The sequence below is a fragment of the Anolis sagrei genome, chromosome 9, assembly GCF_037176765.1.
Source record: "Anolis sagrei isolate rAnoSag1 chromosome 9, rAnoSag1.mat, whole genome shotgun sequence".
Taxonomy (NCBI): domain Eukaryota; kingdom Metazoa; phylum Chordata; class Lepidosauria; order Squamata; family Dactyloidae; genus Anolis; species Anolis sagrei.
Genome location: NC_090029.1, coordinates 9,515,170 through 9,540,317, shown reverse-complemented (window position 1 = coordinate 9,540,317; position 25,148 = coordinate 9,515,170). Strand labels below are relative to the sequence as shown.

Here is a 25,148-nt window from a genome sequence, read left to right as displayed (position 1 = left end):
ATGGAAGTATTTATGGATCTTGAAGTCCTACAGTGAAATTCTATGGTATGTGTCCGACCCAAGAATAATCAGAATATAGGGTTCACCATTACCCTCAGTTTCAGGTATCTATGGAAAGTCTTGGCACATATTCCTCACAGATATGGGAGTCATCCTGTATTTTTGTGAGACTTAATGACAAGGCAAATCTTGCTTAAGGGGAGAAACAGCTCCCCAAGGCATCCACAGTTCATCCCTGCTTTAGATGAATGCTCCTTAAGGGGCTGAATCGAAATCTTAACTAATATATCTATTGCCAACTGTGGGAATTCTGGAATAGATAGCATCCCAGAATAGCTACCTATGCTGGTAGTTGTGGCTGCCAAGTGTTTATTTGATTTTTCTGGTTCTTTACAGGTTTAATTATAATTTCTCTTCTCCTCGGTTCCACCTGCCTCCCACTCCCAGCCTGGGCTTTGTTTCCCGAACGCAGCTGCGCTCTCCAAAAGAAGAGGAAAACGACGCTTCCCTGAAAATGGGTAGCATTATATCAAATTGGCCCCCTGGTCTTATTTCATATCATTGTGGTTTATTGCGCCTGCTCTGTATTCCCTTATGTAAAATGCATACTGTGATGATTCGCTGTCTGTTATAAGTTTGGAAACTGTATCCCTGACACGTCATTGTTTTCCTCTGTAATTGTTTCTAATCTTTAGTAGTGGAGGCTTTGCATTCCTCTGCTTTGCAGTGGACAAGGCTAGGCCTGGGTAACAACGCAAAAATTTGTTTCTAAAATCGATTTGTAATTGGGGTATTTTTTGGTTTGATATTTAAAATAATTACAAAATTTTCCAAAAAAAAAGTTCGGTATTTACGAAATTTCGTAAATATTTACAAAACATTTTGTAAAGATGGCGCCCTTTTTTTTTTCAATATTTTAAAAATATTTTTTAAATTTAATTATTAATTTAGTAGAATAGGGAGGAGAAATTATTATTAAGGAGGGAAGGCAGGCACTCACTCTGGCGGGCCCTCTCGCTCGCCGCTCGCTCGCTGCTCGCCCTCTCGCTCGCCCTCTCGCCCTCTCGCTAGGATGGGTTCTTTCCAGGAGGGGCTCTTTTTCCCAGGCTGCCAAACTACAACTCCCAGGATGCTACAGCATTGAGCCAATGTGGTGCCAAACCTCATCCAGGCTGCAGTGTAGATGGCTGCAGGATGGAGGGGTTTCCTGCCTCGAATTGAGAGAGAGAGAGAGAGAAGAGGAAGCAAGTGAGCCTTCTTTGGAAGAGAGCTCAGAACCCCCCTGCGAAAGGTGAGAGAGAGAGAAAAAAGAGAAAAGGAAAGAAAGAGAAGGAGACCTCCCTCTCGCCCTCTCGCTCGCCCTCTCGCTCGCCACTCGCCCTCTCGCTCGCCGCTCACCCTCGCCCTCTCGCTCACCCTCTCGCTCGCCGCGCACCCTCGCCCTCTCGCTCGCCGCTCGCCCTCTCGCTCGCCCTCTTGCTCGCCGCTCGCCCTCGCCCTCTCTCTCGCCCTCTCGCTCGCTTGCTCAGCCGGCGCCGAGAGAGGAGAGCTCCCAGCAAGCCAGGCGGCCATCTTATGTATTTCCGAAATGGACGGAAATACAAAATTTTTTGGCGCCTGCCGTTTCGATATTTAAAAACACTTCCAGGTTTAAAAATAAGTTTTGTAATCGTTTTGTAATTCAAAAATTAACGAATTTTTTAACGAATTACGAATTAACGAAACGAATTGCCCAGCCCTAGACAAGGCTGTTTACTAGGCCTGGGCGGTTTCGTTCGTTAATTTTGTAATTCGTTAAATATTCGTTATTTTTAGCAATTACAAAATGATTACAAAACATATTTTCAAACCCGGAAGTGTTTTTAAATATCGAAACGGCATCCTCCATCTTTTTTACGGGCTTCCGCCCGTTTCGGGAATGACGTTTTAGGGATGGAGGATGCTGGGTGCGCCGGGAGCCAATCCTGCGCTCCCAAGCACCGTGGCTGATTGTGATTGGGCGGGCTGCCCTTTAAAAGCGGCTCCGCGTGGCCGCATTGCTCATTGCTGGGGAAGGCGAGGAGACGGGAGGTTCGGGAGGGAGGCTTGACTTGCATTCATTCATTGCTTGCATTCATTCATTCCCTGGGCTGGGAGCAGCGGGGAGGCTTTGCCGTTCACTCCACAACAGGGCAAGCATTTTTAAATATTTCTGAAAAATATCTTTCTTTTATTCTTAAAAAAATTCAAAAAATATTCTAAAAAAAGAAAAGACCATTGTGTGCCTGTGTGTGTGTGTTTGTCCCTGTCCTGTGACTGTGTTCGTTCCACAACAGGGCAAGCATTTTGTTAATTTTCCATTTTTAAATATTTCTGAAAAATATATTTCTTTTATTCTTCAAAAAATTCAAAAAATATTCTAAAAAAATTATTATTGTTTTTTTCATTATTGACTCAGTTTTGGCTACTTTATCTTATCACTTTTTATTTAATATCTTTATCTTAATATCTTGTTCTATTTGATTATTTTTTTGATTTATTTTATGAAATGATTTTGTTTATAGAGCATTTAGCATTGCGCAATCGTGTCCGCCATTTTAACGAATCGATTCGTTATTATTTTAATAACGAATCGATTCGTATTTAATAACAAAGTTCGGAAGTCGTTTTTGCGCATGCGCAAATCGCGTCCGCCATTTTAACGAATCGATTCATTATTACCTTAACGAATCGACCCCGCATCAATAACGAAGTTTCGGAAGTGATTTGCGCATGCGCGGGGGGTCCGCCATCTTAACGAATCGATTCGTTAATAATAACGAAATTTCGTAAATACCGAACTTTTTTAAAGGAAAATTTTGTAATTCTTTTAAATAACGAAACGCAACCCCCCCCCAAAAAATGAATCGATTTTAGAAACAAATTTTTGCGTTGTTACCCAGGCCTAAAAACTACGGTTAGGTGGATCTGTAATTGGTTAAGCGAATGGACACCCAATGAACACCCAAGCCCTTCAGGAGCCCTCCAGATGAGCCCATCTCCAAACAGCACTCAAGGACCATCTACCCACAGTACACCCCGAAAATGTTGAGGAACATTGGAACAAACTGAAGACCTCCATCATCCAAGCCTGCGAAGAAACTATTGAATACCAAGCCAAGAAACATCAAGATTGGTTTGATGAAAATGACATCGAGATCCAACAGCTAATTGACAAGAAAAGGAAAGCCTTCCAAACATGGCAGAGAGACATCAACTGTGCTGCTAAGAAAAAGATCTACGCCAGTGCAAAAGCTGAAGTCCAAAGAAGGACAAGAGAACTCAAGAACATCTGGTGGACAAAGAAGGCTGAAGAAATCCAACACCTGGCAGATACCCATAATGCTCAAGGATTTTTCAAAGCCACAAAGGTCATCTATGGGCCAAGAAACCATGGCATACAGCCTCTACGCTCATCAGACAGAACCAAACTCCTGAAGGACCAAAACTCAATTGCACTACGTTGGAAAGAACACTACCAAAGCCTCCTGAACCGCAGCTCCAATGTGGCCGAAGAGGTCCTCTCACAAATCCCGCAACAACAAACCAGGGATGAGCTTGCAGCACTGCCTAGTTTGGAAGAAGTCAGCAATGCCATCAGCCAACAGAAGAATAACAAAGCCAGCGGACCTGATGGGATCCCTGCTGAAATCTTTAAAGAGGGAGGACCCGAGCTGACACACCAACTCCACCAGCTCATAGAAAAAGTGTGGGTGACCGAGAAAATCCCAGCAGACTTCAAGGATGCCACCTTCACTATCCTTTTTTAAAAAAGGAGGGGAAACAGACTCTAGAAACTATGGAGATATCTCCCTTCTAACCTCTGCTGGGAAAATCTGCACAAAAATCCTTGCAAACCACCTTTTGCCTGTCTCACAAGACATCCTCCCAGATTGGCTTTCGGACACAAGAAAGGTCTATTTCCCCCGAACTTCACCAGTGTTCACATTTGGGCATACTGAGTATTAGTGCCAAATTTGATCCAGATCCATCGTTTGAGTCCACAGTGCTCTCTGGATGTAGGTGAACTACAACTCCCAAACTCAAGGTCAATGCCCACCAAACCCTTCCAGTATTTTCTGTTGGTCATGGGAGATCTGTGTGCCAAGTTTGGTCCAATTCCATTGTTGGTAGAGTTCAGAATGCTCTTTGAATGTAGGTGAACTGTAAATCCCAGCAACTACAACTCCTAAATGTCAAGGTCTATTTTCCCCGAACTTCACCAGTGTTCATATTTGGGCATATGGGGTATTTGTGTCAAGTTTGGTTCAGATCCATCATTGTTTGAGTCCACAGTGCTCTGTGGATGTAGGTGAACTACAACTCCCAAACTCAAGGTCAATGCCCACCAAACCCTTCCAGTGTTAGGTTCTTGTGGGGTTTTTTGGGCTATAGGGCCATGTTCTAGAGACATTTCTCCTGACGTTTCGCCTGCATCTATGGCAAGCATCCTCAGAGGTAGAGAGGTCTGTTGGCATTAGGACAATGGGTTTATATATCTGTGGAAAGGCTGGGGTAGGGCAAAGAGCTCTTCCCTGCTGCAACTAGGTGTGAATGTTTCAACTGAACACCTTCATTAGCATTTGAAGGCCTGGCTGAGCCTGGAAAAATCTTTTGTTGAGAGGTGTTAAGATGTGCCTGGTTGTTTCCTCTCTGCTGTTTTGCTGTTGTAATTTTGGAATTTTTTAATACTGGTAGCCAGATTTTGTTCATTTTCATGGTCTCTTCCTTTCTGTTGAAATTGTCCACATGCTTGTGGATTTCAGTGGCTTCTCTGTGTAGTCTGACATGGTGGTTGTGAGTGGTTCCAGTATTTTCTGTTGGTCAAGGGAGTTCTGTGTGCCAAGTTTGGTTCAATTCCATCGTTGATGGAGTTCAGAATGCTCTTTGATTGTAGGTGAACTATAAATCCCAGAAATTACAGCTCCCAAAGGACAAAATCATAATTTTTTGAGTGATGGTCACTCCTTGTGTTGTGAGACATTTTGTTACCAAATTTGGTGTGATTTCGTTCGTTGGTTCTTTTGTTTTTAAGGTACTCATTATGCACCGAGCATTTATATTTATATATATATAGTAGGCCTGGGTAACAACGCAAAAATTTGTTTCTAAAATCGATTTGTAATTGGGGTTTTTTTTTTTGTTTCGATATTTAAAATAATTACAAAACTTTCCCCAAAAAAAGTTTTGGTATTTACGAAATTTCGTAAATATTTACAAAACATTTTGTAAAGATGGTGCCCTTTTTTTTTTCAATATTTTTTCAATATTTTTTAAATTTAATTATTAATTTAGTAGAATAGGGATTAATTATTATTAATTATTATTAAGGAGGGAAGGCAGGCACTCACTCTGGCGGGCCCTCTTGCTCGCCGCTCGCTCGCCCCTCTCGCTCGCCGCTCGCTCGCCCCTCTCGCTCGCCGCTCGCTATTATTATTAATAGGCAATGCTAAGCAAGCTGGCCAATTGCAACATTCAGGCAGGAAGCAGCCAGACCATGAAGCTGCAAGGCCATTCGATGCTCATCAAGCTGGCCAGCTGCAACATTCACGCTTGCCTCCAGCAGACAAGAGTTCTTCCTCCCACCCTGAACATTATTCCACAGATATATCAACCCCACTTGCCTCGTTTCCAACAGACCTCACAACCTCTGAGGATGCCTGCCATAGATGTGGGTGAAATGTCAGGAGAGAGTGCTTCCGCCCCTCTCGCTCGCCGCTCGCTCGCCCCTCTCGCTCGCCGCTCGCTTGCCCCTCTCGCTCGCCGCTCGCTCGCCCCTCTCGCTCGCCCCTCTCAGCAAGCATCGGCAGGCGGCCATCTTACGTATTTCCGAAATGGACGGAAATACAAAATTTTTTGGTGCCTGCCGTTTCGATATTTAAAAACACTTCCAGGTTAAAAAAAAATGTTTTGTAATCGTTTCGTAATTCAAAAATTAACGAATTTTTTAACGAATTACAAATTAACGAACGAAACCGCCCAGGCCTAATATATATATAGATTTGGAGGACTTGCAGTTTCAGCAACCCCTCAAACCTATTGCAAAATAAATGGCCGCCTCCCCATCTCCTGATGCTCAGAGGCAGAGGGAGGCTTTCTCTCTCTCTCTCTCTCTCTCTCTCTCTCTCTCTCTCCTTTTGGCAAGCAGCCTATGAGCTTGATGCCGCCCTCCCTTGCTTTTGCATTCTCCTCCGGCTCCATGGAAGACAGTGACCTAGTTTCTCTGGTGGTGGAGCCATTATCCGACACAGCAGCGGAGGCAGCCGCCGCATGGGGTTTCTTGTCTTCCCGAACACATACAAATGTCTTTATACTAGAGGTCTGGTTTCTGGCTGTCTTGCACTCCCCCCAATACACACGCCATTCTCCAACGTTCGCAGGAAGAGGGCAAATGGTAGAAAATACAGATACTATGTGTGATAAAACACTCCGAAACATGCAGCAGACCAATGGCACGTTAACGGAGAGCATATCCAATGCATTCCCTCCTAAACCCACCTGGACAACTCTCTCCGCACAAATATATTCAGAGCACATCCAAGCGAGATGGAGAATTTATCGATCATCTTGATCTGTATCTAAGCCTAACCAGAGTTCCATGGCTTTTTTTCAAAAAAAATATATGAAATTGAAAACAGACAGGGAAGGATGGGGTTCACTTTCAAAGATCTTTCCTCTGTTAGTAGCGAGCAACTTCTCCTACCTGCGTGACCGCATCTCTGTGTACGAACCCACACAACCCCTTCGAGCATCTGGAGAGGCCCTGCTCACGCTCCCACCTCCATCGTAGGTGCGATTGGTGGGGATGAGGGAGAGGGCTTTCTCGGTGGTGGCCCCTAGACTCTGGAACTTACTCCCCACGGACATCATAGAATCATAGAATCAAAGAGTTGGAAGAGACCTCATGGGCCATCCAGTCCAACCCCTTGCCAAGAAGCAGGAATATTGCATTCAAATCACCCCTGATAGATGGCCATCCAGCCTCTGTTTAAAAGCTTCCAACGAAGGAGCCTCCACCACACTCCGGGGCAGAGAGTTCCACTGCTGAACGGCTCTCACATAGAATCATAGAATCAAAGAGTTGGAAGAGACCTCATGGGCCATCCAGTCCAACCCCATTCTGCCAAGAAGCAGGAATATTGCATTCAAATCACTCCTGACAGATGGCCATCCAGCCTCTGTTTAAAAGCTTCCAACGAAGGAGCCTCCACCACACTCAGGGGCAGACAGTTCCACCGCTGAATGGCTCTCACATAGAATCATAGAATCAAAGAGTTGGAAGAGACCTCATGGGCCATCCAGTCTAACCCGCTGCCAAGAAGCAGGAATATTGCATTCAAATCAGCCCTGACAAATGGCCATCCAGCCTCTGTTTAAAAGCTTCCAAAGAAGGAGCCTCCACCACACTCTGGGGCAGAGAGTTCCACTGCTGAACGGCTCTCACAGTCAGGAAGTTCTTCCTCAAGCTGGAATGTGTCCAGAGGAGGGCGACTAAAATGATCAAGGGTCTGGAGAACAAACCCTATGAAGAGCGGCTTAAGGAGCTGGGCATGTTTAGCCTGAAGAAGAGAAGGCTGAGAGGAGACATGATAGCCATGTATAAATATGTGAGAGGAAGCCACAGGGAGGAGGGAGCAAGCTTGTTTTCTGCTTCCTTGGAGACTAGGATGTGGAACAATGGCTTCAAACTACAAGAGAGGAGATTCCATCTGAACATGAGGAAGAACTTCCTGACTGTGAGAGCCGTTCAGCAGTGGAACTCTCTGCCCCGGAGTGTGGTGGAGGCTCCTTCTTTGGAAGCTTTTAAACAGAGGCTGGAGGGCCATCTGTCAGGGGTGATTTGAATGCAATATTCCTGCTTCTTGGCAGGGGGTTGGACTGGATGGCCCATGAGGTCTCTTCCAACTCTAGGATTCTATGATTCTATGATTCTAAGGAGCCTCCACCATGCTTCGGGGCAGAGAGTTCCACTGCTGAACGGTCCTCACAGTCAGGAAGTTCTTCCTCATGTTCAGATGGAATCTCCTCTCTTGTAGTTTGAAGCCATTGTTCCACGTCCTAGTCTCCAAGGAAGCAGAAAACAAGCTTGCTCCCTCCTCCCTGTGGCTTCCTCTCACATATTTATATGTGGCTATCATATCTCCTCTCAGCCTTCTCTTCTTCGGGCAAAATATGCCCAGAAGACTGGTATATAAAAGTTCTAAATAAATAAATAAAATAAAAGACCACCAGCATTGAAGCAATGGTCCTCTGCTAGCAACTCTGATGGATCGACCACATTGTCCAGATGCCTGACCACCATCTCCCAAAGCAGTTGCTCTATTCCAAACTCAAGAACAGAAAATGGAATGTTGGTGGGCATGAAAAGAGATTTAAAAATGGGCTCAAAGCCAACCTTAAAAACTCTGGTATAGACACTGAGAACTGGGAAGCCCTGGCCCGTGAGCGCTCCAGCTGGAGGTCAGCTGTGACCAGCAGTGCTGCAGAATTTGAAGAGGCATGAAAGAGAGAAACATGTCAAGAGGAAGGCGTGTCAAGCCAACCCCGACTGAGACCGCCTTCCACTTAGAAAGTGATGCCCTCACTGTAGGAGAAGATGTAGATCAAGAATAGGGCTCCACAGTCACCTACGGACCCACCGACAGAACACCGACCTTGGAGGACCATCCTCCTTGGAGAGGTGGATGAGCTCCCTCTATCAGCTCCAGCTCCTCATGCGGGGACATGAGAGAAGCCTCCCACAAGGATGATAAAAACATCAAAATCACCCGGGCGTCCCCTGGGCAACGTCCTTGCAGACGGCCAATTCTCTCACACCAGAAGCGACTTGCAGTTTCACAAGTCGCTCCTGACACGACAAAAAAAAAAAATCCTCGGACTACGAGGGTTCGCCGAAGTAAGTAAAGATCAATGGACACCAACATACATGCACTGTCCACAGCTTATGGTTCTTGAGGAACATAATCATATCATAGGGTAACTCAGGTTGCACGAAAAATCCCCCCCAGTTGCTCGCCATCTACAAGACGGCATCTTTGCCACTGTTGTTGTTTTTTTCTTCTTCCCCTTCTTTAAACATAAAACAATTTTAAGTGCTTTGAGTGCTGCTTGATTGCTCACGGCCCAGAACTCTTGCTGTGACTCGTTTGAGAGGAAGATTACCTCCAGGGAAAGTGGGAAAATAGCCCTTTCTTTCAACCTCCCAATCAAATCTAATTGCACCATAATCTTCCCAGAAATGCCGATACGAGAATGCATAGGCGAGTCCTTTGCCGGCTCTGTCTATTGAATACTCCGTTCTGAAGGGGGAGAATCTGTCAGGTTTCCAGATGGCTTCCAAAAGCAGCTTTCATGAGCTGTCCATGGTCCCGACCCTTTGCATCTCAGAGAGGTTGCAGTTGGTAAACACCGTGGGCGTTTCAAGGAGGTCTAGCTAAAGCAGGTCAACTCTACCCAGTATTTTTTTTAACTTCAGAAAACACCTCTGTAGACATCTCTAGGTCCTTGGAAACTGGTCATAAAATCCTATTGGGAAACCTAGGTTCTCTCTAGAAATCTCTAGAGGAATTTAATATTGCTAGAGAGAGCCTAGAAGTCCTTAGGTTATGCAGTGGGAGAAACTTTAGATCCTCCATTCATGCTGGAGGATCTACACATTTCTAGAGAGAGCCTAGGTTATCCAGTAGGAGAACCTGTCTAGGTTATTCAGTGGAACCTTTAGATCCTCCAGTCATGTTGGAAGATATCAAGATTTCTAGAGAGAGCCTAGACAACCCTAGGTTATTTAATGGGAGAACCTTTAGATCCTGTAGTCATGTTGGAGGATCTATAGATTTCTAGAGAGAGCCTAGATGTCCCTAGGTTGTCCATTAGGAGAACCTTTAGACCCCCAGTCATGCTGGATGATCTAAAGTTTCTAGAGTGCCTAGGTTATTCAATGGAGGAACCTTTAGATCCTCTAGTCATGCTGGAGGACCTATAGATTTCTAGAGAGAGCCTAGAAGTCCCTAGGTTGTCCATTAGGAAAACCTTTAGATCCTCCCAGTCATGCTGGATGATCTAAAGATTTCTAGAGAGTGCCTAGGTTATTCAGTGGGAGAATCTAGATTCTCCAGTCATGTTGGAGGATATCAAGATTTCTAGAGAGAGCCTAGACAGCCCTAGGTTGTCAATTAGGAGAACCTTTAGATCATCCAGTCATGCTGGAGGATCTAAAGATTTCTAGAGAGCGCCTAGGTTATTCAGTGGGAGAACCTTTAGATCCTCCAGTCATGTTGGAGGATGTCAAGATTTCTAAAGAGCCTAAACAGCTCTAACTTATTTAGTGGGAGAACCTTTAGATCCTCTAGTCATGCTGGAGGATCTATAGATTTCTAGAGAGAGCCCAGAAGTCCCTAGGTTGTCCATTAGGAGAACCTTTAGATCTTCCAGTCATGCTGGAGGATCTAAAGATTTCTAGAGAGTGCCTAGGTTATTCAGTGGGATAACCTTTAGATCCTCCAGTCATGTTGGAGAAACTAAAGATTTCTAGAGAGAGCCTACACATCCCTAGGTTACCTGGTGGAAGAACTTTTAGGTCTTCTAGTCATGCTGGAGGATCTATAGATTTCTAGAGAGTGTCTAGGTTATTCAGTGGAAGAACCTTTAGATCCTCCAATCATGTTGGAGGATATCAAGATTTCTAGAGAGAGCCTAGACAACCCTAGTTTATTTAGTGGGAGAACCTTTAGATCCTGTAATCATGCTGGAGGATCTATAGATTTCTAGAGAGAGCCCAGAAGTCCCTAGGTTGTCAATTAGGAGAACCTTTAGATCATCCAGTCATGCTGGAGGATCTAAAGATTTCTAGAGAGCGCCTAGGTTATTCAGTGGGATAACCTTTAGATCCTCCAGTCATGTTGGAGAATATCAAGATTTCTAGAGAGAGCCTAGACAACCCTAGGTGACCCAGTGGAAGAACCTTTACATCCTGTAGTCATGCTGAGGGATCCCAAGGTTTCTAATATGAGCCTAGACATCCCTAAGCTTGCCAATGTCCCTAGGTTCTCCAAGTTGACCACTGGAGGACCTAGAGATTTCATGAAATGATATTTCAAATCAAATCTGTGAATGATCAAATTAGAGAAAAATCAAAATCAGAAATCTAGAGAGACACTTATAATTTTCCCCAAGAGCCAGGTGTAGTGGCTCGAGAGGTAGGACTTCCATTCTGGAGACCAGGGTTCAGGTTCTTACTCAACCATGGGAACTCACTGGGTAGTCTTGGGTCAGTCACACATTCTCAGTCCTAGAAAACTCAATTTAAAGTCACCATAGGATCACCAAGAGCGAGGTGTGGTTCAAGAGGTAGGACTTCCATTCTGGAAACCAGACTTCAAGTTCTTACTCAACCATGGGAACCCATTGGGTAGTCTTGGGTCAGTCACACGTTCTCAGTCCTAGAAAACTCCATTTAAAGTCACTATAGGATCACCATATTCCAGATACATTTTGAAGGCCATCAACAACAACAGAGGAATTCCCTATACGATAGTACGGAGCCGGCATAATGGATCTTGGGCTCTTCAGCTGGATCCATCTTTGTGGGGGTCCCAGTTTTGAGCTTCCCAAGCTAGCCAGACCCATAACTCACACTTTGGTAGGTTTCCAGGATTTGCAAACACCCCACTTTCCCCATTCTAACATGTCTCATGGGATCATAGAATCAAAAAGTTGGAAGAGACCTCATGGGCCATCCAGTCCAACCCCATTCTGCCAAGAAGCAGGAATATTGCATTCAAATCACCCCTGACAGATGGCCATCCAGCCTCTGTTTAAAAGCTTCCAAAGAAGTAGCCTCCACCACACTCTGGGACAGAGAGTTCCACTGCTGAACGGCTTTCACAGTCAGGAAGTTCTTCCTCATGTTCAGATGGAATCTCCTCTCTTGTAGTTTGAAGCCATTGTTCCATTGCGTCCTAGTCTCCAAGGAAGCAGAAAACAAGCTTGCTCCCTCCTCCCTGTGACTTCCTCTCACATATTTATACATGGCTATCTTATCTCCTCTCAGCCTTCTCTTCTTCAGGCTAAACATGCCCAGCTCCTTAAGCCGCTCCTCATAGGGCTTGTTCTCCAGACCCTTGATCATTTTAGTCACCCTCCTCTGGACACATTCCAGCTTGTCAATATCTCTCTTCAATTGTGGTGCCCAGAATTGGAAACAATATTCTAGGTGTGGTCTAACCAAAGCGGAATAGAGGGGTAGCATTACTTCCCTAGATCTAGACACTAGGCTCCTCTTGATGCAGGCCAAAATCCCATTGGCTTTTTTTGCCGCCACATCACATTGTTGGCTCATGTTTAACTTGTTGTCCACAAGAACTCCAAGATCTTTTTCACACGTCCTGCTCTCGAGCCAGGCATCATCGTCCCCCATTCTGTATCTTTGCATTTCGTTCTTTCTGCCTAAGTGGTAGGCTTGGGTAACCACGGAAAAATTTGGTTCTAAACTCGTTTTGTTTTTAGGGGGCCCTTGCGTTTTCGTTTTTCTTAATAATTCCGAAATTTTCCTTTAAAAAAATTTCGAAATATACGAAATTTTGTAAAATTACGAATCGATTCGTTAATGGCGGACGCAAATGCGCAATATGCTAAAAAAAACCTCCAAATGGGACAGGAGGAACTTCTGAAGCTTCCCTCTCCCTCTGTTGTTGACTGTTGGTGTGATAAAACAAACAACAATTATAAAACTTGCACCAGACATGCGAAAATAATTACGAAATAATTACGAAATAATTTCGAAATAATTACAAAATAATTACGAAATAAATTGAAAAAATTGTTTCGAATCTTTTTTAAAAAAATATAATCTTTATTGCATTTTGTAAACAGTTAAAAGACATCGATATACAGACATACTAAGACAAACTAAGACATCACAATAATTACACAGAAGGTACACCAAATACATACTATACACCTAACATCCAACAAGTTTAAAAAAGACTTCCATTTTGCATTCCATCGGGTTTATTACTTGTTCCCTATCATTATGACCCATCAACTTTTTGTTGTGAGTTGGGGTCATAATGACTTTTTGACCTTTAATTTTGTTACAATTTCTTTTTGACTACTCCATTGTAATCCTTAGGCAGTTCTTTCTTCCATCTTACTTTTCACATACTCCTCCACCAATTTCCAGTCTGTTTGTCTCATTGGGTTCCCGTTGCTTTTCTTCAAGTAAAATGTGAGCTTGTCCATGTCCTTAATGTCCAGCAGCTTTATAAATAAATTGAAAAAATTGTTTCGAATCTAATTTACTCGTCACACTATTCCTGCATGGCTCAATATTGGATCGTAAGCTAATTTAAATACGAATTAATAACGAATTACGAAATTAACGAACGAAACCACCCAAGCCTACTAAGTGGAGTATCTTGCATTTGTCACTGTTGAACTTCATTTTGTTAGTTTTGGCCAATCATCTCTCTAATCTGTCAAGATCGTTTTGCATCCTGCTCCTGTCCTCTGGAGTATTGGCTCTCCCTCCCAATTTGGTGTCGTCTGCAAACTTGATGATCATGCCTTCTAGCCCTTCATCTAAGTCATTAATAAAGATGTTGAACAGGACCGGGCCCAGGATGGAACCCTGCAGCACTCCACTCATCACTTCTTTCCAGGTTAGGAAGAGTTTCAAAGTATAATGACCTTGCATTTGAGGTCCTCAACTTTTTGCCTTTGTTTTCACACACACCGCAGGGGAAATGCATCCTTCTGAAACTTCTCTGGAATTGAATTTGGTTCATGAGCTGAATAAAATTCTCCACCACAGCCCATTTCACCGGCAGAATTTGTGGAGATGCCCCTAGGCTATGGGTCTGCCTTCCTAGGGAGGCCAGAATGTGCTCCTCCTCGCTGTTCTTTTTATGGTAGGTAAAGTTCCTTTTTAAAAAAAACTCCAATGGGATTTTGAGAACTGAAGGGCTTTTATTTTTCCCGGAAAGGACTTTTAAGAGTGTGCTGTACCGTTTTAATTGCACTCTTTGAAACTACTGTTTGACATTTTAATTGCATGTTTTAAATTGTTTTCGCATTGTTAGTAATTAAACTCAATGTTAATGTTCATTCTGTTGTTTAAAAATGATGTTGAATTTGTTTTAAATTTTAGACCACCTGGCTTGGGGGAGAGGGGGGAGATTGGTCTAAATAGAGAAAGAGGAGGAGGATACAACGGAGAAGGAACAATGACCTTCAGAAGTTCTTTCATAATATGACTGCCTCAGGTTCCATTTGCTCAATGGCCTACTCCTAGCTTATGGTTTAAGAAAACCGCCACTGTACTGAAAAAGAATTTTAAAAAACCTCTGAGGAAAATGTTCTGTCTCCTCCAAAATCAAGAATACCCCATAGTTTAATAGACCCAGAACCCTATTCCCAATATAGGTTCTAGACTTGGATAGTTCAAGACCTGGAATCCTATTTGCAATAGAGGTTTGGGATCTACATTGTTCTGGACTTGCAACCCTATTCCCAACATCAAAACCTGAATAGTTGAGGACCTGGAACCCTTTTCCCAACATAGATTCAGAACTGGGATGGTTCAGAACATGGAACCCTATTCCCTACATAAGTTCAGAACCTGGATAGTTGAGGACTTGGAACCCTTTTCCCAACATAGATTCAGAACTGGGATGGTTCAGAACATGGAATCCTATTCCCAACAGAGGTTCAGAACCTGGATAGTTGAGGACCTGGAACCTTATTACCAACATAGATTCAGAACTGGAATGGTTCGAGACCTGGAACGCTATTCCCAACATCAGTTCAGAACCTAGATAGTTGAGGACCTGGAACTCTATTCTCAACATAGATTCAGAACTTGGATGCTTCAGAATATGGGACTCTATTCCCAACATAGACACAGAACTGGGATGGTTCAGGACTTGGAACCCTATTCCCAACATCAGTTGAGAACCTGAATAGTTGAGGACCTGGAACCCTTTTCCCAACATAGATTCAGAACACGGATGGCTCAGGACCTCGAACCCTATTCCCAACATGGGTTCAGAACATGGATAGTTGAGGACTTGAAACACTTTTCCTAACATAGATTCAGAACTGGGATGGTTCAGGACCTGGAACCCTATTCCCAACATAAGTTCAGAACCTAGATAGTTGAGGACCTGGAACTCTATTCTCAACATAGATTCAGAACATGGATGCTTCAGAACATGGTACACTATTCCCAACATAGATACAGAACTGGAATGGTTCCAGACGTGGAACGCTATTCCCAACATCAGTTCAGAACCTAGATAGTTGAGGACCTGGAACCCTATTCTCAACATAGATTCAGAACTTGGATGCTTCAGAACATGGTACACTATTCCCAACATAGATACAGAACTGGAATGGTTCCAGACGTGGAACGCTATTCCCAACATCAGTTCAGAACCTAGATAGTTGAGGACCTGGAACCCTATTCTCAACATAGATTCAGAACTTGGATGCTTCAGAACATGGAACCCCATTCCCAACATAGATTCAGAACTGGGAAGGTTCAGAACATGGAGCCCTACTCCCAACATCGGTTCAGAACCTGGGTAGCTCCAGACATTGAAACTTAATCCCACCATAGGTCAAAGATCTGGATAGTTCAGGATCTGGAAGTCTGTTTCCAACTTAGGTTGAGAAGTTGGATAATTCAGGATTTGGAACCTTATTCCCAATAGAAGTTTAGGACCTGGAGCCCTATTCCTGACATAGATTCAAGATTTGGACAGTTCAGGACATGCAACTCAAGACAGTTCAGGACCTTTAACACCTTGAGAAATACTGAAACCTGGTAAAGCTGCCAAGGAGGTTTCTATTAGAATCAAGTCTGGAATTGTCATCTATAAAAGATTGAAAAAGGGGGGGAAAAGGAGGAAAACCTTTACCGTAGGGGGGAATATCACATCCCATCTGCTGACACCAGTATAAAGGAATGGAAGGAACCTTTGCTGAGTCACACACTATTATAGATCAATCCTGCCTCTGCCACATGTATAAAAAAATCTCTACACGGTATAAAAGCTCTACACTGGGTTATTATATATACCTTGGCAGCCACCTCTCCACCAAAGTCAACATCAATGCCGAAATACAACACCGCCTGAGCTCTGCAAGTGCAGCATTTTCCTGAATGAAGCAGAGAGTGTTTGAGGACCGGGACATCCGTAGGGATACCAAGGTGCTTGTCTATAAAGCTATTGTCCTCCCAACCCTGCTATATGCCTGTGAGACGTGGACTGTCTACAGACGTCACATGCAACTCCTGGAACGATTCCATCAGTGTTGCCTCCGGAAAATCCTGCAAATTTCCTGGGAAGACAAGCGGACAAACATCAGTGTGCTGGAAGAAGCAAAGACCACCAGCATTGAAGCGATGGTCCTCCAAAATCAACTCCGCTGGGCTGGCCCCATTGTCCGGATGCCTGACCACCGTCTCCCAAAGCAGTTGCTCTACTCTGAACTTAAGAACGGAAAACGGAATGTTGGTGGACAGGAAAAGAGATTTAAAGATGGCCTTAAAGCCAACCTTAAAAACTCTGGCATAGACACTGAGAACTGGGAAGCCCTGGCCCTTGAGCACTCCAGTTGGAGGTCAGCTGTGACCAGCAGTGCTGCAAAATTCGAGGAGGCACGAGTGGAGGGTGAAAGAGAGAAACGTGCCAGGAGGAAGGCGCATCAAGCCAACCCCAACCGGGACCGCCTTCTACCTGGAAACCAATGCCCACGCTGCGGAAGAAGATGCAGAGCAAGAATAGGGCTCCACAGCCACATGCGGACCCACAAGGAAACCCATAATGGAAGACCATCTTACTCGTCCAATGAGGGATCACCTAAGTAAGCAATGCAATTAGCTCACTCTAATCAGAGTACTCTACAACTAATCTACTCCACCCAGAGAGCAGTCCACTTGTGTTAACACCCACAGGAGGCTACTTGACCCTTCTGGCCAACAATGCAGCTTTGCCTGCCACAAATGCTCTCTATCAGAAAAACCTAATCTCAAAAATACCTCTTCTCTCTTCCGATCCCAAATCTCAACTCCTCTTCTCTCTTAGAAGCTGACATTTTTCCCTCCCAAGACTTGGCTCCTCCCATCTGCTCTAGCCAATCCCAGGAGACCTCCAGCTCCTCCCCTCTTCTAACTTTCCACTCTCAAGATGTCTGCTTCCCTGGCTTACACTCCCAAAATGGAGGTCTGCCTCATTGACATCCCAGGCTTTTACTTCGGCCTACTAGGTAAGAGTCATTACACCATCCCTCAGTATCTGTGTTGAGGCTCAGCGTCTTGGCAGTGAAACTACTACCGGTTGTAGGAGAAGGAGGAGTGATGCTGAGTCAGAGCTGGATCAGCTGAAGCGTATTCGAGATATTATTTTGGCACCTAGCGACACGGAAGATTTTGCAGGGTTTGGACCCGAGGATTTGGAGGAATTGGATTGCTGGGGAGTAAAGCGAGTTGCCAGTGAGTCTGATAGTGATGAAGAAACTATGAGTAAACTGATTAAAGATACAGTTGACAATTCCAGTTCAGATGAACTGGAAGCCAGTAATGGGGAAATGGAGGCGGAATTGGACTGGACTCGGGTTAGGGAAATTCAGGACATATGTACACAGCCCATGTCTAGTGACGAGTTTGAGGGATTCCAACATACATGGCAGGCAGGTACATCTTGGCAGGATCTTGGTTTGGATCAACGCTGGCAGAGATGGCGGAGTAATGAGCCAGCAGCTGAAGGAAATGACCCAGATGCTAGTGATGAGGATCAATCTAGCGATAGCGATTGCTAATAAAATGGGGGTTCTGGGATGTGTAGCTTTGCAGAGGACAAAGCGTTGTATCGGGTGTCTTGTTCTGCCTAACCTCCATTTGGGTCCTGAGAATCCAGCTATCTTGTCTTCGTGTATCTTGACTTCGGACTGGAACTACGTGAGTGACTTGCCCCTGCTTTTGGAACGTCTCTGGACCACGTCATCTGCCTGCCGGACTTTGTTTGTTGCCTGTCTCCATTATCGACCCAGGACTGTTCGACTCCGCTTTTGCCACTGTTTGTTTTTGCTCCAGTTTTCCTTTTTCCTGAGACTGAGTCCTGGGATAATCCGGTTTATCTCTGTTATTGTTCACCTGCACGAAGGTCCTTTTGTTTTGCTAAGTAGTAGGCCTGGGTAACAACGGAAAAATTTGTTTCTAAAATCGATTTGTATTTGGGGGGGTTTTTTGTTTCGATATTTAAAATAATTACAAAATTTTCCCTTAAAAAAGTTCGATATTTACGAAATTTCGTAAATGGTAAAAAATTAACGAATCGATTTCCGAAACAATAACGAATCGATTCGTTAATGGCGGACGCGACCGCGAAATACGCTAAAAAACCTCCAAAAACTTCTGAAGCTTCCCTCTCCCTCTGTTCTTGACTGTTGGTGTGATATTATAATTTTTTTTCACTAATTAAACCATAAAACTGGCCCAGACATGCGGAAATAATAACGAAACGACCTCAAAACAATAACGAAACAAACACAATAACAAAATACGAAGCATTTACAAAACGTATTTAAAAATTCGTTTTTTTAAATAATTGCTCCAGAATGGTTCGTTATCGTTTTGTAATTGAAAAAATTAACGAATTATTAACGAATTACGAATTAACGAAACGAAACCGCCCAGGCCTACTAAGTAGCATTGCTGTTTAAGTGCTGCTAGCCTGTTAAAGACTCATTAAAGACTTTTGTTAACTCTTAATCTGCTGTGTTGGGCAATCTTTGGGACCTGAGTCACAACAATCTGTGCCTCCAAAACACTTGGAGGGCCAGAGTTTATCCATGCCTGGTATAGACAAAACAACAAACCAGAAAGATAATCAGAGAAGACATAGCTTTGTGATTGACAGCTCCATATGCAATCACAGTAGATGGTTCTACCGGGGTTCTCTAAACCCAGGACCTTGGTGGTGAGATTGCGGGATGAATATCCTACAGGATTAAATTGATGTTCAGTGCTCTTGCTAAATCTCTCTCCAAGGAGTAGGAATATTAAGAGGTTTCTTGTAGACTTTGCAGAACCTGGGAGTACATGCAATATAGAATATGTAAAGGCGTGTTTGTGTGTGTGTTTGTTTCTTCAGTCCTTCACGCCGGTGTTTATTAGCATCCCTAATAGGCAATGCTGAGAGCACTTTGGGTTTAATGCTTCTATATTCGCAAGAACAATTAGGAGAGTTTGCTTAGCGACGTCCTCTCTCCCTTCAGCTCGGAAAAGCAAGAGGCACATTTTCAAGCAGAGTATAACCACTACATGGTTCAGATATGTGGATGACACTTTCACCATTTGGAGCCATGGAGAAGAAGAACTCAACAGGTTCCTGGACCATCTGAACAGCATCCACCCAAACATCCAGTTCACCATGGAAAAAGAAAACGAAGGAAGACTGCCTTTTCGAGACGTCCTAGTCATCCGTAAATCAGATCAACAATTGGGTCACACCATTTACAGAACCCTCCCCACCCCCCCCCCCCCCCCACACACAGATAGATATCTACATCAAAACTCCAACCATCACCCAAGTTAAAAAAGAAGCACCATTAAAGCCTTGGCAGACCGTGCAAAAAGAATCTATGAACCCCACCTCCTCCAAGATGAACTGAACCACCTCAACTGGGCTCTCCAGGCCAATGGAGACTCCACCTCAGACATCAGAAGAGCTGCAAGACAACCGAGAACAAGCCACGAGAGTCAAGACAAAGATCCACCCAGAGGAAAAGTGTTCTTGCCATACATCAAGGGAACCACTGACCGCATAGGGAAGCTGATGAGGAAACACAACATACGAACCACCTACAGACCTACTAAGAAAATCCAACACATGCCACATTCAGCAAAGGACAAGAGGGATCCTCTCACCTCTGCAGGAGTCTACCGTATACCATGCAGCTGTGGACAAGTCTACATAGGGACCACCAAACACAGCGCCCAGACACGCATCAAGGAACATGAAAGGCACTGCAAACTACTCCAACCAGAGAAATCAGCCATAGCAGAGCACCTGATGAACCAACCTGGACACAGCATTTTATTTGAGAACACAAAAATGCTGGACCACTCTCACAACCACCATGTCAGACTACACAGAGAAGCAATTGAAATACACAAACATGTGGACAATTTCAACAAAAAATAGGAAACCATGAAAATGAACAAGATCTGGCTACCAGTATTAAAAAACTCAAAAATTGCAACAGCAAAAACAACAGAGAGGAAACAGGCAGGGACATCTAATTACCTTTCAAGAAGAGTTTGCTCCAGGAACAGTCAGCCCATTGTATGCTAATCAAGGTGGTCAGTTGAAATATTCACACCTAGCTGACAAAAGTCCTTTGTCTCACCCTGGTCATTCCACAGATATATAAACTAGGGCTGGGCAACCACGGAAAAATTTGTTTCTAAACTCGATTCGTTTTTAGGGGGTTTTTGCATTTCGATATTTAAAAGAATTCCGAAATTTTTCTTTAAAAAAGTTCAAAATTTACAAAATTTCGGAAATTACGAAACAATTACGAAACAATTACGAATCTATTCGTTAATGGCAGACGCGACTGTGCAATACGCTAAAAAAACCTCCAAATGGGACAGGGGGAACTTCTGAAGCTTCCCTCTCCCTCTGTTGTTGACTGTTGGTGTGATAATTATATTTTTTTTCCACTGATAAAACAAACAACAACTATAAAACTTGCACCAGACATGCGGAAATAATAACGAAACGATTTCGAAATGATTTCGAAACAATTACGAAACGAATTGAAAAATTCGTTTCGATTTTTAGTTGCTCCTGAATGGTTCAATATCGCTTCGTTATATAAAAAATAACGAATTAATAACGAATTACGAAAATAACGAACGAAACTGCCCAGCCCTAATATAAACCCTTTTTCCCAGTTCCAACAGACCTCACCTCTGAGGATGCTTGCCATAGATGCAGGCAAAACGTCAGGAGAAATGCCTCTAGAACATGGCCATATAGCCCGAAAAAAACCCACAAGAACCTAGTGATTCCAGCCATGAAAGCCTTCGACAATACAGAGTATAACACCGTCCAATAGAATGGAAAGAATGTGTGCATTAATTGTTTTATGAAAAATCAGTGGCGAGCGCATCAATTTGTACAACTGTAACCTCAGGCTTTGCGAGGGAGATAATTGCTGGAAAGTCGGTGGAGCAAAACATGGCAATGTCCCAACCTTGCGAAAGGCTGTGCAGAGGGCGACGGAACTATTTCGTAATTGGGCTTTGGAAAGACAACATGGAGTGGAGGGTGGGATGAAGAAGTGAGATTTATGGGGATAGCAAGAAAGGACATATGGCTCTCACTGTACAAGAAACTAACGGCCAATTATCTTGAGGTTGGCCATGAGGTTAGGATATCTCAACTCACCCTATTGTTGTAAGTGTGGTACAATGGAAGCATTGCGGAAGAGAGGGTGTCCTCGGTTGACCATTCAGTTGTTCATTCGTTCAGTTGCTTCCAACTCTTCGTGACCTCATGAACCAGCCCACACCAGAGCTTCCTGGGAAAATGTTCAACAGAAAATGTTCTGTTGAGAGGCGTTAAGATGTGCCTGGTTGTTTCCTCTCTGCTGTTTTGCTTCCCAGGCTCAGCCAGGCCTTCAAATGCTAATGAAGGTGGTCAGCTGAAACATTCACACCTAGCTTCAGCAGAGAGCTTTTTGCCCCACCCCAGTCATTCCACAGATATATAAACTCTAGGCCTGGGTAACAACGGAAAAATTTGTTTCTAAAATCGATTTGTATTTGGGGGGTTTTTTTTTGTTTCGATATTTAAAATAATTACAAAATTTTCCTTTTAAAAAGTTCGATATTTACGAAATTTCGTAAATGGTAAAAAATTAACGAATCGATTTCCGAAGCAATAACGAATCGATTCGTTAATGGCGGACGCGACCACGAAATACGCTAAAAAACCTCCAAAACCTTCTGAAGCTTCCCTCTCCCTCTGTTGTTGACTGTTGGTGTGATATTATAATTTTTTTTCACTAATTAAACCATAAAACTGGCCCAGACATGCGGAAATAATAACGAAACGACCTCAAAACAATAACGAAACGAATACAATATCGAAATATGAAGCATTTACAAAACGTTTTTGAAAATTCGGTTTTTTTAATAATTGCTCCAGAATGGTTCGTTATCGTTTTGTAATTGAAAAAATTAACGAATTATTAACGAATTACGAATTAACGAAACGAAACCGCCCAGCCCTAATAAACCCATTTTCCTATTTCCAACAGACCTCACTACCTCTGAGGAAGCTTGCCATAGATGCAGGCGAAACATCAGGAGAAATGCCTCTAGAACATGGCCCTATAGCCCGAAAAAACCTACAAGAACCCAGTGATTCCAGCCATGAAAGCCTTCGACAATACATTATTTATTTATTTATTTATTTATCTGCAACATGAAGCTAACATCCCAATACCCACCATGTGACCATCACCAAACCCTCAAATTGGAGCTACCTATGCAAAGGAGTGGTCCTTTTCCTGACCAAAACTGTACTTAGCAAGAATACATATTTGTAGTGGCCTGACCTAATCGGAATAGGCAGTTTGCTCAAGCAAGCCCTGTGGCCTGGGCACATGTCAGTAGCATGCATGGGGACCTGTCAAGCCCCATTCGGACTTATGGTGTGATGCCCCTTCCAGTGAAAAGTAAACCGAGCCATTTCAAAACAAGCTAGACATGAAGGCAGCTAATGAGAGCCCAGCTTCAGGGATGAAGCTCAACACACGGTTGGATACCACACTAGCCTAGAGCCGGTCTGCCAAAAGATAGAACCAAAACTGAGAAAACCCATGGAACAGGGGGGGGGGGGGGGTGCCATGCTAATGATGGGATTGTTGGCAAGGCCTTTAAAAAAGCAGCACAGCTATCATCACCAATGTTATAGAGCAGGAATTTAGTGGTCTTTGCCAGTAGGCAGAGACCAGTTAGACTCATCAAAGAGTTCTTTTTCCCTGGCGAGACAGAGAAGCACCCAATCCCTGATTTTTCCCAATAAAAGGTCTCACCAAGTTGAAGGAAGTGCCACCGAGATGTTTTATTTGCGATTCAGCTGAAAAGGATGCAGAGCAGCAATCATTCGCCAAGCAGAGCATGTGGTTACAGAAGTAAAGGCAATTTTTATAGAAAATGCAGAGTTGTGAGTTTCAAAATTCCCACTCCCCCATCCCGCCCAGCTCGAAGGGGATTGACTGACACGCAAACAGCTGGGAGGAGGCTTGGCCATCCCCCATACATCAGGGCCAATCACAGGGCTTTTGCGGGGTGCCAGAGCCTATCAGGAGGCTCCTGCTGCCTTGACACTCCAGCGAATCAGAAGGGAGGGAGGTGGGATGAAGGGAGACAATGCATTCTGGATTGGATTATGACAAGATTGTCCCTGAGGCTTAGCGAGATCCGGGTGGGGGGTCTGCCAGCCAAGCCATTCTATTGTGTTCATGAGTGAAGGCAATAAACATATGTTAAAGAAATCCGGGTTTTCCTGTCGCCATCAGATATGACACAAAGGGGAAGACTTGGGTGGAAGTTCTTTGTGGAGAAGTTTGAAAGAAAAACAGCTTGGAGGAAAAGAGGACTTTCCTAAGGTCATATTCCCCCCATTGTTATATGATTAAAAAGTCTGCCAAACAGAAATCCTAATGGTGGCCCAACTCTGAAGACAAAAGGATTTCCTTTACTATTGTCCATGCAAAGAATGTCCAAAGAGAAGGGTCTTTTCATGATTGCTGATTGCTTTTCCAGAGGCAGGGCAGCTTCCTTGTAGATTTCCCCCAAGGAGAGGGGAAGGGGGTAAAGGGTTCAGGGCAAGGTCAGGAAACATGAGGGGAAATATAGAAATACAGGAAAAAATATGAAAATATGATAATACAGAGAGTAAACCCAACTACCTTCCTCTAGTGTCCATAGTTCATATTATTCATAGGAAGGTCCATAAAGGGAAATATCCATGAGGGGGAAAGAGAGTCCCTTGTTTGTGAGATGGAGGACCATCAGGAGCCCAGGTGTGCCTCAGATGGGAAAATTCAAATACTTTTGTGGCATGATTTTTAGTAATAAATTGGTTACTTTCTGCTGTAAACATAAGAAAATAGAGCATAAAGCCTTGATTAAATGATAGGCTTGGGTAACCACGGAAAAATTTGGTTCTAAATTCGTTTCGTTTTTAGGGGGCCCTTGCGCTTCGTTTTTTTTAAAGAATTCCGAAATTTTACTTTAAAAAATTTCGAAATATACAAAATTTCGTAAAATTACGAATTGATTCATTAATGGCGGACGTGATTGCGCAATATGCTAAAAAACCCTCCAAACGGGACAGGGGGAACTTCTGAAGCTTCCCTCTCCCTCTGTTGTTGACTGTTGGTGTGATAAAACAAACAACTATATTATATTATATTATATTATATTATATTATATTATATTATATTATATTATATTATATTATATTATAAAGGTAAAGGTAGTCCCCTGACGTTAAGTCCAGTCATGTCTGACTCTGGGGTGTGGTGCTCATCTCCATTTCTAAGCCGAAGAGCCAGCGTTGTCCGTAGACACCTCCAAGGTCATGTGGCTGGCATGACTGCATGGAGTGCCGTTACCTTCCCGTTGGAGCTGTACCTATTGATCTACTCACATTTGCATGTTTTCGAACTGCTAGGTTGGCAGAAGCTAATATTATATTAATTATATTATATTATATTAATATGATTATATTATATTATTGTATATTATATTATAATATGATTATATTATATTATATTACATTATATTATAATATATTACATATATTATACAATTATAATATAATATAATAATAATATAGTAATATAATATATAATATAATAATTTAATATACAATACTATAATATAATAGTACAATAATATAATGTAATATAATATAATATATAATGTATATTATATTATTATATTATATCATTATATCATTATATTATATATTATATTACAATTGTATATTAAAAAATATAATTACAAAATTACAAAAATAATTACGAAAATTGGAAAATTTGTT

The 25,148-nt window shown here is 43.1% G+C and overlaps 1 protein-coding gene across 3 annotated transcripts in view; it reads right to left on the bottom strand.

Annotated features, from left to right (window-relative positions):
- Nucleotides 1-25,148, bottom strand: part of LINGO1 (leucine rich repeat and Ig domain containing 1) — an 879,967-nt gene that overhangs the window by 661,263 nt on the left and 193,556 nt on the right. The window contains exon 2 of one of the 3 annotated variants that reach the window (XM_067471268.1): nucleotides 21,477-21,609. The exons of the other annotated variants lie outside the window; for them this stretch is intronic. The gene's annotated coding sequence lies outside the window, so the exon portion shown is untranslated. The remainder of the gene's footprint in view (nucleotides 1-21,476; nucleotides 21,610-25,148) is intronic. 3 annotated transcript variants of the gene reach the window in all.